Below are 16,780 nucleotides of genomic sequence, written 5' to 3'. Positions count from 1 at the left end.
CACCCCTTTAGGGACTATGTCACCCTCTCTGGCTCTGCGTCAGCCTCTCAGCTCTTAGTCTATCCCACTGAATCACCTTAGCGCAACCTCTGAAGCCTTTTGTGTCAGCGTCTTGGTCCTCTGCGTCCTCTGCGTTGGCCTCCTCAACCTCTGCGTCAACCCTTGCTACCTCTGCGTCAGTCCTCCAAGGCTCTGCACTGCCTCTTCCGGCACTCTGCTGCCTCTTCGATATGTATTCCTCGGCCTCCTACTGAGCTGGCCCTCACTGCAACTGATCACTTGTTCGATTTCCTCAGCAAACCACGCCTCAGAAAATCGAATTGACTCATCTCTCAAATTTCTTGGTGTATCTCCAACTGACCCTCAAGCCTCCTCTTAGACTTTTTCTGTTGATCATTCAACGACCGATATTAAGTCCCTAATCAACGACTAAGATTAGATCTGGCTTTATCCTCGTTATTTAGAACTTTCTCACCCATATTATATTAATACACATTAATATTATAATTTTACTATGTTTAGACTTAGGAACCCCACTAAAAATATTAAAAATATTAATCATTTTAATATCTCTCCATCCGGGTGGAATTTCCCCAAACGATTTCTGGGTCTTGGAGATCTCATGTTGTTAATTTTAGGTATGTTCTATGCTAGAGCAATTTGTTTAAATTTTCACAGTTAGCAATCACATCAGCATTAAGGTAAATTGCAGATAGAACATAAATATAAGTCGCAGAAGACAAGCCAAGACAAGAGGACACAAGATGTGGCGCTAGCCAGGGACAAACCCCACAATGTGGGGAAACCCTTGGTCAATTCTTCTTTTATGTTCTTCAAAATTTAGCAGAGAGAGTGAGAGAGATAGTACATTTACAACAAAAGTCAACACTTTGACTTATCTAGATCTGAGCATAGATCATTTCCTATAATGAAGAGATCAGTTGAAGACATTTTGCTTCAACTGATTCTCGTAGTGCTGCCTCTTGTTCATATGCTGCACATTACCGTGTGACACCTTCATGCTGCATCATGCATCATCATGCTGCTCATGATCTCATACATCATGCTGCCCATGATCATTATGCTTCATGCATCATTATGATGCCCATGACTATATTATTTCTTTATTATGCTGAACATTAAAACTGCTTCTCCTTATAGACTGTAACACTGCTTCGTCATACTGCTCACTGTGAAGTAATACCACAGTGATCATCACCAAGACTCTGCTACATGAGTATCCAAAGTTTGTCATCTATCCGAGATAGATATGCCAAGATGCTCAGGCTTCATCCTTTCTTTGCTGCTCTCTCCATTCGAGAATACCTTCAATCTATAGGTATGCTGAGAGGGTGACCAACCTTGGTTCTACTGCTCCTTAACCCATTCGAGGAGGCAGCTTGAACCCTTAGACACATCTCATCTCAATGCTGATCCGATTGTGGCTTCCTTCTATGTGACTGCGGCTTCCATGCGTTGACTGCGGCTCCTCTTCTCGTGACTGCAGCTCCATGCATTGATAGTGGCTACACCTCAGGACTGCGACTAAGTGCCTCATGAGTAGCGTTTATCATTGACTGCATTTATGCGTATCCACGAGCAGCGTATCTTATTGACTGCATTGATGCATTCCACGAGCAGCGTTTATCATTGACTACGTTGATGCGTATCCACAAGCATCGTATTTCATTGACTACATTGATGCGTTCCACGAGCAACGTTTATCATTGACTGCGTTGATGCATATCCACGAGCAGCGTTTATCATTGACTGCGTTGATGCGTTCATTGCCTGCACAGCATATAAGGTTTCCATAGCTGTGCGTATATTGTCTTCATGACAGCGTTTGCCATGATGTATATATGACAGTGTTTACCATCATTGCCTGCACAGCGTATAGGGCATAGCTGTGCGTATATTGTCTTTATGACAACGTGTAATCCATGTGTGAACTGTGTTGCGTTCCTCTCATGTATAGCGTGTAAGTCTCCATCATGATCTGCGTATATGGGAGCCCTCTTGACTGCGTAGATTAGGGCCTGTGTATTCTGGACAACGTATTAGAGCCTGTGTGCTGCGTAGATCATCCTCATATGCCTGCGGCTTCCTGCGGTTAGGGCATCACCCTTGGGCCAACGTATCCTCTATGTGTTTTTCCTTCTCCAAAAACCCAAGACGTGGAGAGAAGATCACACATGTAGAGGATGTGTAGATGACTTCAAATCCTCTTCTACTTATACTAAAATGTAGATGATGAATAGGCATGTCTATTGGGCTTCTGAGCCTACTCAAGTTGCTAGTCAGCTTGATAATAATTCCATAATTAAAATAAATTCATAACTTTATAAATACTTATCAGAACCGGATGATCTTTAGATCAATCCTACACCTCTCGATGAGAGGGATCCAATAAAAATATCAGCTGCCATAAATAAGATGACCCACATGGAGTTTGGCCCTAGTTGCCAATTTTAACACTCCCTCTCAACTAGGGAGAACTCCATTCGCTGATCCATATGTCCGAGTGTACTGTCTCTACCATCAGTGCCCTACACTGCTCTGCTCAACTCTGGTGGCTCTGTTCAGCTCTGTTGGCTCAGCTCTGCTCTGCTTAGCTTTACTCAGCTCTGCTCTGCTGGCTCTGCTCTGCTCTACTCAACTTAGCTCTGCTGAACTATGAAGAAGAAGAATTGATCGAGAATGTCTCATACCATTCTCCACTGACCCGAAGTCAGTCTCAGAGTGCGTACCACTGGTCCCAGACCAGTCTCAACCGACCCAAAGTCAGCATCATAGTGGGTACCACTCCTACCACTGGTCCCAGACCAGTATCATCAGTCTCAGAGAGTGTACCACTGGTCCCAGACCAATCTCAACCAACTCGAAGTCAGCGTCATAGTATGTACCACTCTCACTGGTCCCATACCAGTCCTGTACTGACCTGAGGTTAGTCTCAGAGTATGTACCACTAGTCCTAGACCAGTCTCAACCGACCCGAAGTTAGCGTCATAGTAGGTACAACTCCTACAACTAGTCCCAGACTAGTATCATTGATCCTAGATCAATGAAGGTCATCCTAGCAAAGGGAGTACAGTAGATACAACGATGCGTCCATCGGTACTACTATGGTCCCTATCCTCATTTCCTTGCTCATTAATCAAATGATAGGTACTTCCCATGAGTCCCAGACTGCATGGGTGGGATGCCTCGACAGGAGAACTTAATCAATCCTGTCCTTACAGGAGAACTAATCATCCTGCTACACAATCGCCATGGAGAACACATCATCCAGGCCTCACAGGAGAGCTAATCATCTTGCTACATAACCGTCATGGAGAATACATCATCCAGACCTCACAGGAGAACTAATATTCCTGCTACACAGGAGAGCGAATCATCTTGTCCCACAAGAGAGCGAATCATCTTGTCCCAATGCGCACCACTAGGGGAGGGTGAGTCACCCTGTGGTCGTATGTTGCTCCAGTAAGAACCGCAAGCCCCTAGAGCTCCCAAAGCTCAATGTATACAACATGCAGGACCCTTTTACAAGGGTCTCTCGATGACTCCAAGTCGTTTGAGAAAATCACAAATTTGATCTTTCCCCGGGGCTTTGTCAAAATTTCTGCGACCTGTACATCAATCTCAATGTGATGGAGCCTCCTTGCTCATCGACTTACCATATCCCAGATAAGGTAGTATTTGATGTCTATTTGCTGGAGCAATCATCGAATACGGGATTCCTCAATAATCGAATCCCACCTCTGGTTGTCACAAAGAATCACAGTGGTATTCATCATGTGTACAGACAGCTCACTGAAGAACTTCCTCAACCAGGCATCTTCATACGAGATCATACTCGTAGATATGTATCCGGTCTCGGTAGTGCTTGTACCAACTATCTTTTGCTTCCTGCTCATCCATGATATCGAAGCAGAATCCAAAGAGAAACGTCACTAAGAAGTGCTCTAGTGATCCTCCACACTGCTTGCCTAGTCAGCATTCGAATAATCATGCAGTTTCAAATTTTCGGCAGTGTATCTCAATCCATGAGAGATTGTGCCTCGAAGACATCTCAGAAGATTCTTGGCACCAATCCAGTGAGGCTCAAACCAAGTATGAGCTCACCATGCTAACTGCAACACATATTTCCGGATGGAGGTTCTCCAAGAACATCAACGCGAATGAGTTTATGAAACTCAGAGGCATTTCCCAAATCTGGTCCGACATCACTACCATATAACTTCTTGGAAGTTAAGATCCTCGATGTAGTCACAGGCTTGCAGTTTATCTTTCCACATTCGGAATCCAACTCCCTCTGTCTTATACAAATGAGAGGGTCTGCACTTGTCAGACATAGGTGCCGGTATGAGAGGTCTGACATCCACAACCTTCGGATGGTTTGGATCGATGTCACTCCTAGTGAATCTCAGCTTCATCAGACAGCTGTTGATTCTCTCATACTATGCTCGGGGTGTTTTGCTTCAAGCCATAGAGGGCTTTCTACCACCTGCATACATGAGATTCCTGATCATGAATCTCAAACTCCATGGGTTTTTCAAACCTGTGGCCCTGCTACATGAGGGGAATGGTCCCCTTGTAAGATTTTCCTTCGGTACATCTCAGACATGTACCTTCATGCTCTTTTTGAATTCAGGCATCCTGGTCACCATCTGACTCACAGACCTCTGATGCTGAGTCAATGGACATGGTCCCCAGTGGACATGATACAACCCTGAACTTAAAAACATCTTTGAAAAATCTATTTTCAAACACATACCTTTCCATTGATGAGTGCTACCCTGAAACCTTTGACTTCCATTTCCGAGATGGACACCAGGTTCTTCTTGCGATCAGGTACATAAAAGAGATTTCAAGGTTCCTTGCTTTCTTTGAAGAGTTGACCATTTCCTTGATGACCTGCATTACCAGTCATCCCTTTGATCATTGAAGATGTCCCTGGAATGATTGTTATCTTCATCAAGAGATGTGTCTCTGCCATTCGAACACTCCTTCGCATAACGGCCGAACTTATTGCAACCAAGGCATCCGCCTTTCCTTCCATCCTTAGATCCGAACTTCCCAATGAAGTGATCTTTAGATGGGCCATCAGAAACTTCCGCTGCGCCATTCTGATAACATTCTCTGCTTCGACTTCACCCTGGGTGAATTATGAGGAACCCATTGATCCTTTTGTCTTGTCCCAACTGTCATTGGTGATTGCTCCTTCACTCTTGCTTGGGCATTGTCTTAACCTCAGCTCTGATACCATGTTAATTTTAGGTATGTTCTATGCTAGAGCAATTTATTTAAATTTTCACAGTTAGCAATCACATCAGCATTAAGGTAAACTGCAGATAGAACATAAATATAAATCGCATAAGACAAGCCAAGACAAGAGGACACAAGATGTGGTGCTAGCCAGGGACAAACCCCACAATGTGGGGAAACCCTTGATCAATTCTTCTTTTATGTTCTTCAAAATTCAGCAGAGAAAGTGAGAGAGATAGTACATTTACAACAGAAGTCAACACTTTGACTTATCTAGATCTGAGCATAGATCATTTCCTATAACGATGAGATCAGTTGAAGACATTCTGCTTCAACTGATTCTCGTAGTGCTGCCTCTTGTTCATTTGCTGCACATTACCGTGTGACACCTTCATGCTGCATCATGCATCATCATGCTGCTCATGATCTCATACATCATGCTGCCCATGATCATTATGCTTCATGCATCATTATGATGCCCATGACTATATTATTTCTTTATTATGCTGAACATTAGAACTGCTTCTCCTTATAGACTGTAACACTACTTCGTCATACTGCTCACTGTGAAGTAATACCACAATGATCATCACCAAGACTCTGCGACATGAGTATCCAAAGTTTGTCATCTATCCGAGATAGATATGCCAAGATGCTCAGGCTTCATCCTTTCTTTGCTGCTCTCTCCATTCGAGAATACCTTCAATCTACAGGTATGCTGAGAGGGTGACCAACCTTGGTTCCACTGCTCCTTAACCCATCCGAGGAGGCAGCTTGAACCCTTAGACACATCTCATCTCAATGTGGATCCGATTGTGGCTTCCTTCTATGTGACCGCGGCTTCCATGCATTAACTGCAGCTATAACTCAGGACTGCAGCTCTTCTCGTGACTGCAACTCCATGCATTGACAGTGGCTACACCTCAGGACTGCGGCTAAGTGCCTCATGAGCAGTGTTTATCATTGACTACGTTGATGCGTATCCACGAGCAGTGTATCTCATTGACTGCGTTGATGCGTCCCACGAGCAGCGTTTATCATTGACTGCATTGATGCGTATCCACGAGCAGCGTATTTCATTGACTGTGTTGATGCGTTCCACGAGCAGCATTTATCATTGACTGTGTTGATGCGTATCCACGAGCAGTGTTTATCATTGACTGCGTTGATGCGTTCATTGCCTGCACAACGTATAGGGTTTCCATAGATGTGCGTATATTGTCTTCATGACAGCGTTTTCCATGATGTATATATGACAACGTTTACCATCATTGCCTGCACAACATATAGGGCATAGATGTGCGTATATTGTCTTCATGACAACGTGTAATCCATGTGTGAACTGTGTTGCGTTCCTCTCATGTACAACGTGTAAGTCTCTATCATGATCTGCGTATATGGGAGCCCTCTTGACTGCGTAGATTAGGGCCTGTGTATTCTGGACAATGTATTAGGGCCTATGTGTTGTGTAGATCATCCTCATATGCCTGCGGCTTCCTGCGGTTAGGGCATCACCCTTGGGCCAGCGTGTCCTCTATGTGTTTTTCCTTCTCCAAAAACCCAAGACGTGGAGAGAAGATCACACATGTAGAGGATGTGTAAATGACTTCAAATCCTCTTCTATTTATACTAAAACGTAGATGATGAATAGGCATGTCTATTGGGCTTCTGAGCCTACTCAAGTTGCGGGTCGGCTTGATAATAATTCCATAATCAGAATAAATTCATAACTTCATAAATACTTATCGGAATCGGATGATCTTTAGATCAATCCTACACCTCTCGATGAGAGGGATCCAATAAAAATATCAGTTACCATAAATAAGATGACCCACATGGATTTTGGCCCTAGTTTCCAGTTTTAACACGTGCCTTAGCCTCTCCACCAATTTTCATGGCTAGAGCACATCTGATGCTACCAAAAATAACACTCCCTCTTAGCGAGGAATGTGCTCTAGTAATGCTTCATCATAGAAACATCACACTAATTCTCTGCACCGGTCCCTGTGCTGATGCTTGCCTTGCTGCCTTAGATCCCTTGCACTACTGCTTCCTGTAGTGTTGCCCATGACACTGCCACTGCCACTGCCACATTTGTACTGCAGCCCCCTCTCAACATGTTGCATCATGCTGCTCATAGCACTGCCACTGCTAACTGTTGCACTGCAACTCAGTTACTGAGAAGTAAGTAACTAACTTCACCCAAATACTGACATCTCGGTCAGTCTAGAAGCCTCATGATGCTGAAGCTGCCTCTGCTGCTATCCTGTGCTCCCTTTGCTGCCACTGCATTGCTGCAAACACTTATGTGCCTCTTGCACTGCTGCAACCTCTGCAGCGTTGCTACAAACTTTTGCACTCTAGCCCTGCCTTGTCGCTCCACCACACTTTGCTCTACTCAACATCTATCATCATGCTACTGTCGTTAAGGGCTCCCATAGCTGGATGTGATCCAAGAGTTTGGGTACCTCAAGGATCCTGCCCTTAGCACGTAGTCCTCTTGACTACAATTCAATGTCTCCCCACCTCTTCTTTAGAGGCGCATGAGCACTCATGACACAATCGTCATCAGTCTCGACATCCTTCTCCGCCTTAGCTGGAGCTGCCTTTGAATCAGAAGCTTCTCCCTTGCCTTTCTTCCTGGGGCACTGATGCATAATGTCCCAGCTCCCCACAGTTTAAGCACTTGACCTTGGAGATGTCCTTCTTCCTCTTCCCTTGCTGTCCCACAGATGCTAGAGCCGCATCCTCCTCCTCCTCTTTCTTGACTCGAATTCCCTTACCACTACTTCCCGCCTTGGTTAACCTCCTGATCTCTTCCTATCGAAGAGCTGCACACATCTCTTCCCAACTGGGGAGAGTCGCTTTGCCCAAAATGCTTTGGACAAATGTCTCCCAGTCCTCGGAGACTGCATTCAAAGCAGTCCCGACATAAACTCTGGATCCAGTGTAGACCCCACAGAAGTAGGCTGGTCGCGAATTCCTTGCAATTTGAGTAGGAAGTGATCTATCTCCTCTCTTTTCTGCATCTGATATGACCTCAATTGATTTTCCAATAACATCTTTCGCTGCAGGGAAGAGCCCTGGTATAAGGTGGTCAATGCCTCCCACATCTCCCTTGCTGTGTTATTCTCAGCAATATGTGGTATGACATGATGTTTGGCCCTATCTAAGATCATGCATTTCGCCTTCACCTTGGCCTCCTCTTACTTCTCATTAGCATTCGAGTCAACTGGGACAGCTACGGTTTTCAAGGGATAGTCCTTGATGCAATGTTTATCTAGGATTGCCAGGATCCTAGCCTTCTAGATGAAAAAATTGGAAGCCTCGTCCAATCTGCTTTGATCCCTTAGTCCGTTCACTGCGATCTCTGTTCCTCTTCAGGACTCCCTCTGAGCGGGGATATATGTTGCGTAGATTGTGCCTTGATGAGGACTGGTGGAGCAAGATAGATTTCTTGCTAAAGTTCACAACCCCTGCATTTGAGCTTCTTCGGAATGCTGACACTGACCAACCTTTCTTAGGAGAGGTATATGATGGCATGGATTCCATGGTTGAGAAAGCTATGGAAATCATTTCACAAGAGTCTCCACATCTTTTGTTTGTTGATGATCATTTTTCTAATTTAGTCAAGAAAATCATTGTTGATAGGTGGAACAATTTACCTCTACTGAGTAGTCTTCTGCCTTTAAAAACGTTTATCCTTTGGGGGTAGTGGCAATGATATTTATCAATGGTCTGTGCCTTGTATATGTCCATCCATCTAAGACTATGGTAACCCCAAAGCTACTCCAGGAAGAATGAATTAGTGATAAGATATCCTCCACAAGCTCCTCCTTATTTTTGAGAAGTTGAGTTCTGACTTTCTCATAGTTGGGCCCCTTGTACCCTTGAGGAGATTTGTTAATCGCCCTTACCATATCTAACCAGTGAGGGAAGCGAACAACATTGAATGGGATACCACATGCATAGATGCACCTAGCCACTCTAGAATCAATTTCTTCTCTCGCTTGCACACTCACTAATTTAGCAATTCTACTATCTTGAATTGAAGTGGATGCCCCTCTGGTATTTTTGGATGGTGTTTGTTCATGTTGTTGAGTGGCACTGGCTCTCCTCTTCCTTGCTTCAACTACAATCCTTGGCTCAATTTTTGGTGGAGCTTGAAGAGTATCTTAACTAAGCTCTTCATGCCTTCTTTTAATTCCATCTGCCTCATCTTGCTCTCTTTGATATGCCCTCCTTGCCAATGGGTCTGTTGTTTTTGTGCAACCTGCAATCCCCTGTCCTCCTCCATGCAAAAGATGTGCCTTCACTCTTGGGTAGGAGCCCTTGTACGAATTACTACAAAGATTACATCACCATTCCCATGAGGCACCACCCCCACATTTTTGAAGCTTCTGAACATGCCTCCAAAGAGAATAATATTCAACCCTTGGGTTGGACCTGGGGCTTGAACTTGCACCTTGGTTAGAAGCCATTGTTGCAAAAAAAATTAAAAAAACAAATATGTAAAGAAAAAACTTTTTTCATATATTTGCAAGCATAAACCCTTGAAAAATAGAAGAAATAGAAGGAAAAAGCTAAGAAAATGAATGCTTCTTACCCAAATTAATTTTTTGTAGCTAAAGCTGCTCTAAAATGCCAGAAAAGACGAGAAATATGGTTGTATTTGAGCCAAAAACCAAGAATGTCGTACTCGGAAACTCAACACTCCAAATCTGCTATTGAAATCTCTTTCTCTTACTGCTGAAATCTCCTTTGCTCACTATTGAAAATGCCCTAGCTGAAACCACTGCTCTCTTCCTTTTTTCTCCTTGCTAAAATCGTCTATCTCCAAGTGAAATGACTTGCTCAATTCATGTGATGAGGGAATGAGGCGAGAGTCTTTTTATAACTTGAGAGAGCCATCTAGAAACACCCAAAAGATATTTTATTTGCCCAATAAAATAATATAAGCAAAAAAACTAAAAAAAAATCGGAAAAAAAAACTTAAAAGTGGAAACGCTGCCGTACGACTTGGAAACACGTTTCCAGCCGTATTGGGACACGTTTCCCTGACGTGAAACGTGCTAGTACGACCGGAAACGTGTTTCTAGGCCATACCAAACGAGTTTCCACGTTTTAGTTTCGTTTTAGGCCTGAAACGCCATTGGGACTAGCGTTTCCTGCAACATAGCCACCATGTCTAAGATGTGAGATGCTTTGCCAAATATAGAGTATATCAACATATCAAAAATAAATGTTTGTAAGTGACTTTATGTTAATTTTAGGCAACAATGGTATGTTCTATGCTTTAGAGCAATTTTACTTCAATTTCTTCATTAGCCTAGTATCAATATTCAGATTAGCAATCACATCAATATGATAGTAAAATGTAGATAGAACATAAACATAAATATTAGAAGAGAAGCCAAGAAAAGAGGACACAAGATGTGGCACTTGCTAGGGGCAAACCCCAATGTGGGGAAACCCTTGATCAAATCTTCTTTTAGTCTTCAATAGTTCAGCAGAGAGAGTACAATTTACAAATCTAATAATTTATAACAGCAGCAAAAGAGCCCTAACTAGAAAAGTCAACGCTGGTCAACAGGGCAAATTTGACCCTCACCGAATCGGTCAACTTTAGTCAACTTTAGCCTCCAAACAAGATAAAACAACCTTCAAAACAGTCAAATTCAGCCCAGTCAAAGTTTGGTCAAACAACCCACCTGTGGTCAGCCCTAGCTGCAGTCAACGCTGGTCAAAACTTGGTCAAATTGTCCAGAAATTCAGGCTCTTGAAATTTCGGACGTGTGGAGAGAGAGACCCAGAAATCCGTACCCAATCAATGAGGAGAGAGAGAGAGAAGTGTGAAGATGAGCGTGTCCAAATGAGGCTAGGTCACCTTCTATTTATATGCAACGTTGAGGACGAATAGACGTCACTGTTGGGCTTCTAAGCCTACATAAGTTTGTTGGCTGACCTTGACAATTTGACCATAATCAAGATAAATTCATAACTTCATTTGTACATGTCAGAATTAGATGATCTTTAGATCAATCGTACACCTCTCAGAGAGAGGAATCCAAGAAAATTATCTTTTGTCATAAATAAGATGACCCGTGTGGAGTTTGGCCCTAGTTGCCAATTTTAACACTCCCTCTCAACTAGGGAGAACTCCATTTGCTAATCCATCTGCCAATCTGTACTATCTCTACCATCAATGCACTGCTCTGCACTGTTGTGCTCTGCTGAACTATGAGGAAGAAGAAGTGATCGAGAATGTATCATACCATTCTCTACTGACCCGAAGTCAGTCCCAATCAATGGAGAGTGTGTCATAGTGTTAATTTTAGGTATGTTCTATGCTAGAGCAATTTATTTCAATTTCTTTCCCACATTAGCAATCACATCAGCATAAAGTAAACTGCAGATAGAACATAAATATAAATCGCAGAAGACAAGCGAAGACAAGAGGACACAAGATGTGGCGCTAGCCAGGGACAAACCCCAATGTGGGGAAACCCTTGATCAATTCTTCTTTTATGTTCTTCAAAGTTTAGCAGAGAAAGTGAGAGAGATAGTACAGTTACAATAGAAGTCAATCACTTTGACTTTTGATATCGGCATGAGATCAGTTGAAGACATATTGCTTCAACTGATTCTCTAAGGTGACTCGTTCACCTATCATAGTGCTGCATCTCGTCTATTTGCTGCACATTACCGTGTGACACTTTGCTGTACTGTCACATGTGTTGAACCTTGATGACTGAGCTGCTCTCATCTTCATGCTTCTCATCATGCTGCATCTTCCATGGTTTTATTCATCATCAAGCTGCCCATGCTCATGATCTCATTCATCATTATGCTGCCCATGCTCACATCATCATGCATCATTATGCTGCCCATGCTCATATCATCATATGAGCATGGGCACTTTGACTTTTGAGCACACTTTGACTTTTGATATCGGCATGAGATCAGTTGAAGACATATTGCTTCAACTAATTCTCTAAGGTGACTCGTTCACCTATCATAGTGCTGCATCTCGTCTATTTGTTGCACATTACCGTGTGACACTTTGCTGTACTGTCACATGTGTTCAACCTTGATGACTGAGCTGCTCTCATCTTCATGCTTCTCATCATGCTGCATCTTCCATGGTCTTATTCATCATCAAGCTGCCCATGCTCATGATCTCATTCATCATTATGCTGCCCATGCTCATATCATCATGCATCATTATGTTGCCCATGCTCATATCATCATGCTGCTTATTATGCTGCCCATGATATCATACATCATGCTGCCTTCCTTCGAAGACAGATGCTCCAGTTGTTTTAGCAGTTCCAGGTAGTTCCGACTTTTCTGGCAGTTCCGACGGTTCCGGCATTTCCGGCGTTTCCGGCTTTTTCGGCTTTTCCAGCTTTTCCTGTATTTTCGGCTTTTTCGGCGTTTCTGGCTTTTCCGGCAGTTCTGGCGTTTCCAGCAGTTCTGGCTTTTTCGGCAGTTCTGGCAGTTCCGACTCTTTCGGCTTTTTTGGCTTTTCCGGTATTTTCGGCTTTTCCGGCAGTTCCGGTAGTTCCGGCTTCTCCGGCTTTCTCGGCTTTTCCGGCTTTTCCGGTAGTTCCGGCTTTTTCGGCTTTTCCAGCAGTTACGGCTTTTCCAGTAGTTCTAGCTTTTCCTTAGGATCTCTCCTCCTACTAAAACCCAAAGACAAGTAGAGAGAGGAAGAGATCCAAGTGTGTGTAGAAATGACTTGAAGTCCTCTTCTATTTATACTAAAACGTAGAGGTTGAATAGACATGACTGTTGGGCTTCTGAGCCTACATAAGTTGCTGGCTGACTTAACAATTTGTCCATAACATAAATAAATTCATAACTTCATAAATACTTATCAGAATCGGATGATCTTTAGATCAATCCTACACCTCTCAATGAGAGGGATCCAATAAAAATATCAGCTGCCATAAATAATATGACCCACATGGAGTTTGGCCCTAGTTACCAATTTTAACACTCCCTCTCAACTAGGGAGAACTCCATCCGATGATCCATATGTCCAACTGTACTATCTCTGCTATCAGTGCCCTGCACTGCTCTACTCAACCCTGCTCAGCTCTGTTAGCTCTGCTCGGCTCTGCTCAGCTCTGCTGTGCTGTGCTCAGCTTTGTTGCCTCTGCTCTGCTCTGCCCAGCTCTGCTGCCTCTGCTCTGCTCTGCTCAACTTAGCTCTGCTGAACCATGAAGAAGAAGAATTGATCGAGAATGTGTCATACCATTCTCCACTGACCCAAAGTCAGTCTCAGAGTGTGTACCACTGGTCCCGGACCAGTCCTCAACCGACCCGAAGTCAGTGTCATAGTAGGTACAACTCCTACCACTGGTCCCAGACCAGTGCTCTACTGACTCGAAGTCAGTCTCAGAGTATGTACCACTGGTCCCAGACCAGTGCTCAACCGACCCGAAGTCAGTGTCATAGTGGGTACAACTCCTACCACTGGTCCCAGACCAGTATCATTGATCCTAGATCAATGAAGGTCATCTTAGCATAGGGAGTACGGTACATACAACAATGCGTCCATTGGTGCTACTATGGTCCTTATCCTCATTTCCCTGCTTATTGATCAGATGAGAGGTACTTCCCATGAGTCCCAAATTGCATGGGTAGGATGCCTCGACAGGAGAACTTAATCAATCCTGTCATCACAGGAGAACTAATCATCCTGCTACACAATCGCCATGGAGAACACATCATCCAGGCCTCACAGGAGAACTAATCATCCTGCTACACAATCGTCATGGAGAACACATCATCCAGACCTCATAGGAGAACTAATCATCCTGCTACACAATCGTCATGGAGAACACATCATCCAGACCTCACAGGAGAATTAATCATCCTGCTACACAATTGTCATGGAGAACACATCATCCAGACCTCACAGGAGAATTAATCATCCTGCTACACAGGAGAGTGAATCATCCTGTCCCACAAGAGAGCGAATCATCTTGTCCCACAAGAGAGCGAATCATCTTGTTCACAGGAGAGCGAATCATCCTGTTCACAAGAGAGCGAATCATCCTGTTTCACAAGAGAGCGAATCATCTTGTCCCACAAGAGAGTGAATCATCTTGTCCACAAGAGAGCAAATCATCCTGTCCACAGGAGAGCGAATCATCCTGTCCCAGTGCGCACCACCAGGGGAGGGTGAGTCACCCTGTGGTCATATGTTGCTCCAGTAAGAACCACAAGCCCCTAGAGCTCCCAGAGCTCAATGTATACAACATGCAGGACCCTTGTACAAGGGTCTCTTGATGACTCCAAGTTGTTCGGGAAAATCACAGATTTGATCTTTCCCCTGGGGCTTAGACAAAGTGTAGCGACCTGTACATCATCTCATAGCGATGGAGCTTCCTTGCTCATAGACTTACCATATCCCAGATAAGGTAGTATCTGATGTCTATCTGCTGGAGCAATCGTCGAATACGGGATTCCTCAATAATCGAATCCCACCTCTGGTTGTCACAGAGAATCACAGTGGTACAAACAGCTCACTTGAAGAGCTTCCCCAACCAAGCAGCTTCATACGAGATCATACTCGTAGATATGTATCCGGTCTCAGCGGTGCTTATAACAACCGACTTCTGCTTCCTGCTCATCCATGATATCGAAGCAGAATCCAAAGAGAAACAACACTAAGAAGTGCTCTAGTGATCCTCCACACTGCCTGCCCAATCAGCATTCGAATAATCATGCAGTTTCATATTTCTAGCAATGTATCTCAATCCATGAGAGATTGTTCCCCGGAGACATCTCAGAAGATTCTTGGCACCAATGCCGTGAGGTTCAACCAAATATGAGCTCACCATGCTAACTACAAAACATATGTCCGGACGGAAGTTCACCAAGAACATCAACGTGAATGAGTTTATGAGATTCAGAGGCATTTCCCAAATCTGGTCTGACATCACTACCATATAACTTCTGAAAGTTAAGATCCTCGAGGTAGTCACAGGCTTGCAGTTCACCATTCCACATCTGGAATCCAACTCCCTCTTACTTCTGCAAATGAGAGGGTCTGCACCTGTTAGAAGTAGGTCGTCCTCATAAGGTGCTGGTATGAGAGGTCTATCATCCACAACCTTCGGATGGTTTGGAAGCGTTTCACTCCTAGTGAATCTTAGTTTCTTCAGACAACTATCGATCCTCTCATACTATGCCCGGGGTGTTTTGCTTCAAGCCATAGAGGGTTTTCTTCCACTTGCATATGCGAGATTCCTGATTATCAATCTTAGACCCCTTAGGTTGTTCCAGACCTGTGGACTTGCTACATGAGGGGAATGGTCCCCTTGTAAGATTTTCCTTCGGTACATCTCAGACATGTACTTTCATGCTTCTTTTGAATTCAGGCATCCCTGTGACCATCTGACTCACAGACCTTCGGTGCTACGTGACAATGGACATGGTCCCCAATGGACTTCCTGCAATTTGATACAACCCTGAACTCAAAAACATCTTTGAAAATTCTATTTCCAAACACGTACCTCTCTATCGATGAGTGCCACCCTGAAACCTTTGACTTCCATTTTCGAGATGGACACCGGGTTCTTCTTGCGATCAGGTACATAAAAGTGATTCGAGATTCCTTGCTTTCTTTGAAGAGTCGACCATTTCCTTGATGACCTGCATTACCTTCGGACACTCCTTCGCATAATGGCCAAACTTATTGCAACCAAGGCATCCGCCTTTCCTTCCACACTTAGATCCGAACTTCCCAATGAAGTGATCTTTAGATGGGCCATCAGAAACTTCCGCTACGCCATTCTAATAATATGTTTTGCTTCGACTTCACCCTTTGTGAACTTAGAAGAGAGATGTGGAACCCATTGATCCTTTTGTCTTGTCCCTATTGTCTTTAGTGATTGCCCTTTCACTCTTGCTTGGGCATTGTCTTCACCTTAGCTCTGATACCATGTTAATTTTAGGTATGTTCTATGCTAGAGCAATTTATTTCAATTTCTTTTCCACATTAGCAATCACATCAGCATAAAGTAAACTGTAGATAGAACATAAATATAAATCGCAGAAGACAAGCCAAGACAAGAGGACACAAGATGTGGCACTAGCCAGGGACAAACCCCACAATGTGGGGAAACCCTTGATCAATTCTTCTTTTATGTTCTTCAAAGTTCAGCAGAGAAAGTGAGAGAGATAGTACATTTACAATAGAAGTCAATCACTTTGACTTTTGATATCGGCATGAGATCAGTTGAAGACATATTGCTTCAACTGATTCTCTAAGGTGACTCGTTCACCTATCATAGTGCTGCATCTCGTCTATTTGCTGCACATTACCATGTGACACCTTGCTGTACTGTCACGTGTTGAACCTTGATGACTGAGCTGCTCTCATCTTCATGCTGCATCTTCCATGGTCTTATTCATCATCAAGCTGCCCATGCTCATGATCTCATTCATCATTATGCTGCCCATGCTCATATCATCATGCATCATTATGTTGCCCATG

At 43.8% G+C, this 16,780-nt stretch overlaps 1 protein-coding gene across 8 annotated transcripts in view; it reads left to right on the top strand.

Moving 5' to 3' along the window:
- The window catches only part of LOC149153217 (GTP 3',8-cyclase-like), a 210,664-nt gene that overhangs the window by 152,020 nt on the left and 41,864 nt on the right, over positions 1-16,780 (top strand). The gene's annotated exons all lie outside the window — the stretch shown is intronic.

Source organism: Pinus tabuliformis, chromosome 9 (assembly GCF_031772625.1).
Source record: "Pinus tabuliformis cultivar Carrire ecotype Pingquan chromosome 9, CPIR1, whole genome shotgun sequence".
NCBI classification, from domain to species: Eukaryota; Viridiplantae; Streptophyta; class Pinopsida; order Pinales; family Pinaceae; genus Pinus; species Pinus tabuliformis.
The sequence above is the reverse complement of the archived record's forward strand: the minus strand, read 5'-3'. Positions and strand labels throughout refer to the sequence as shown.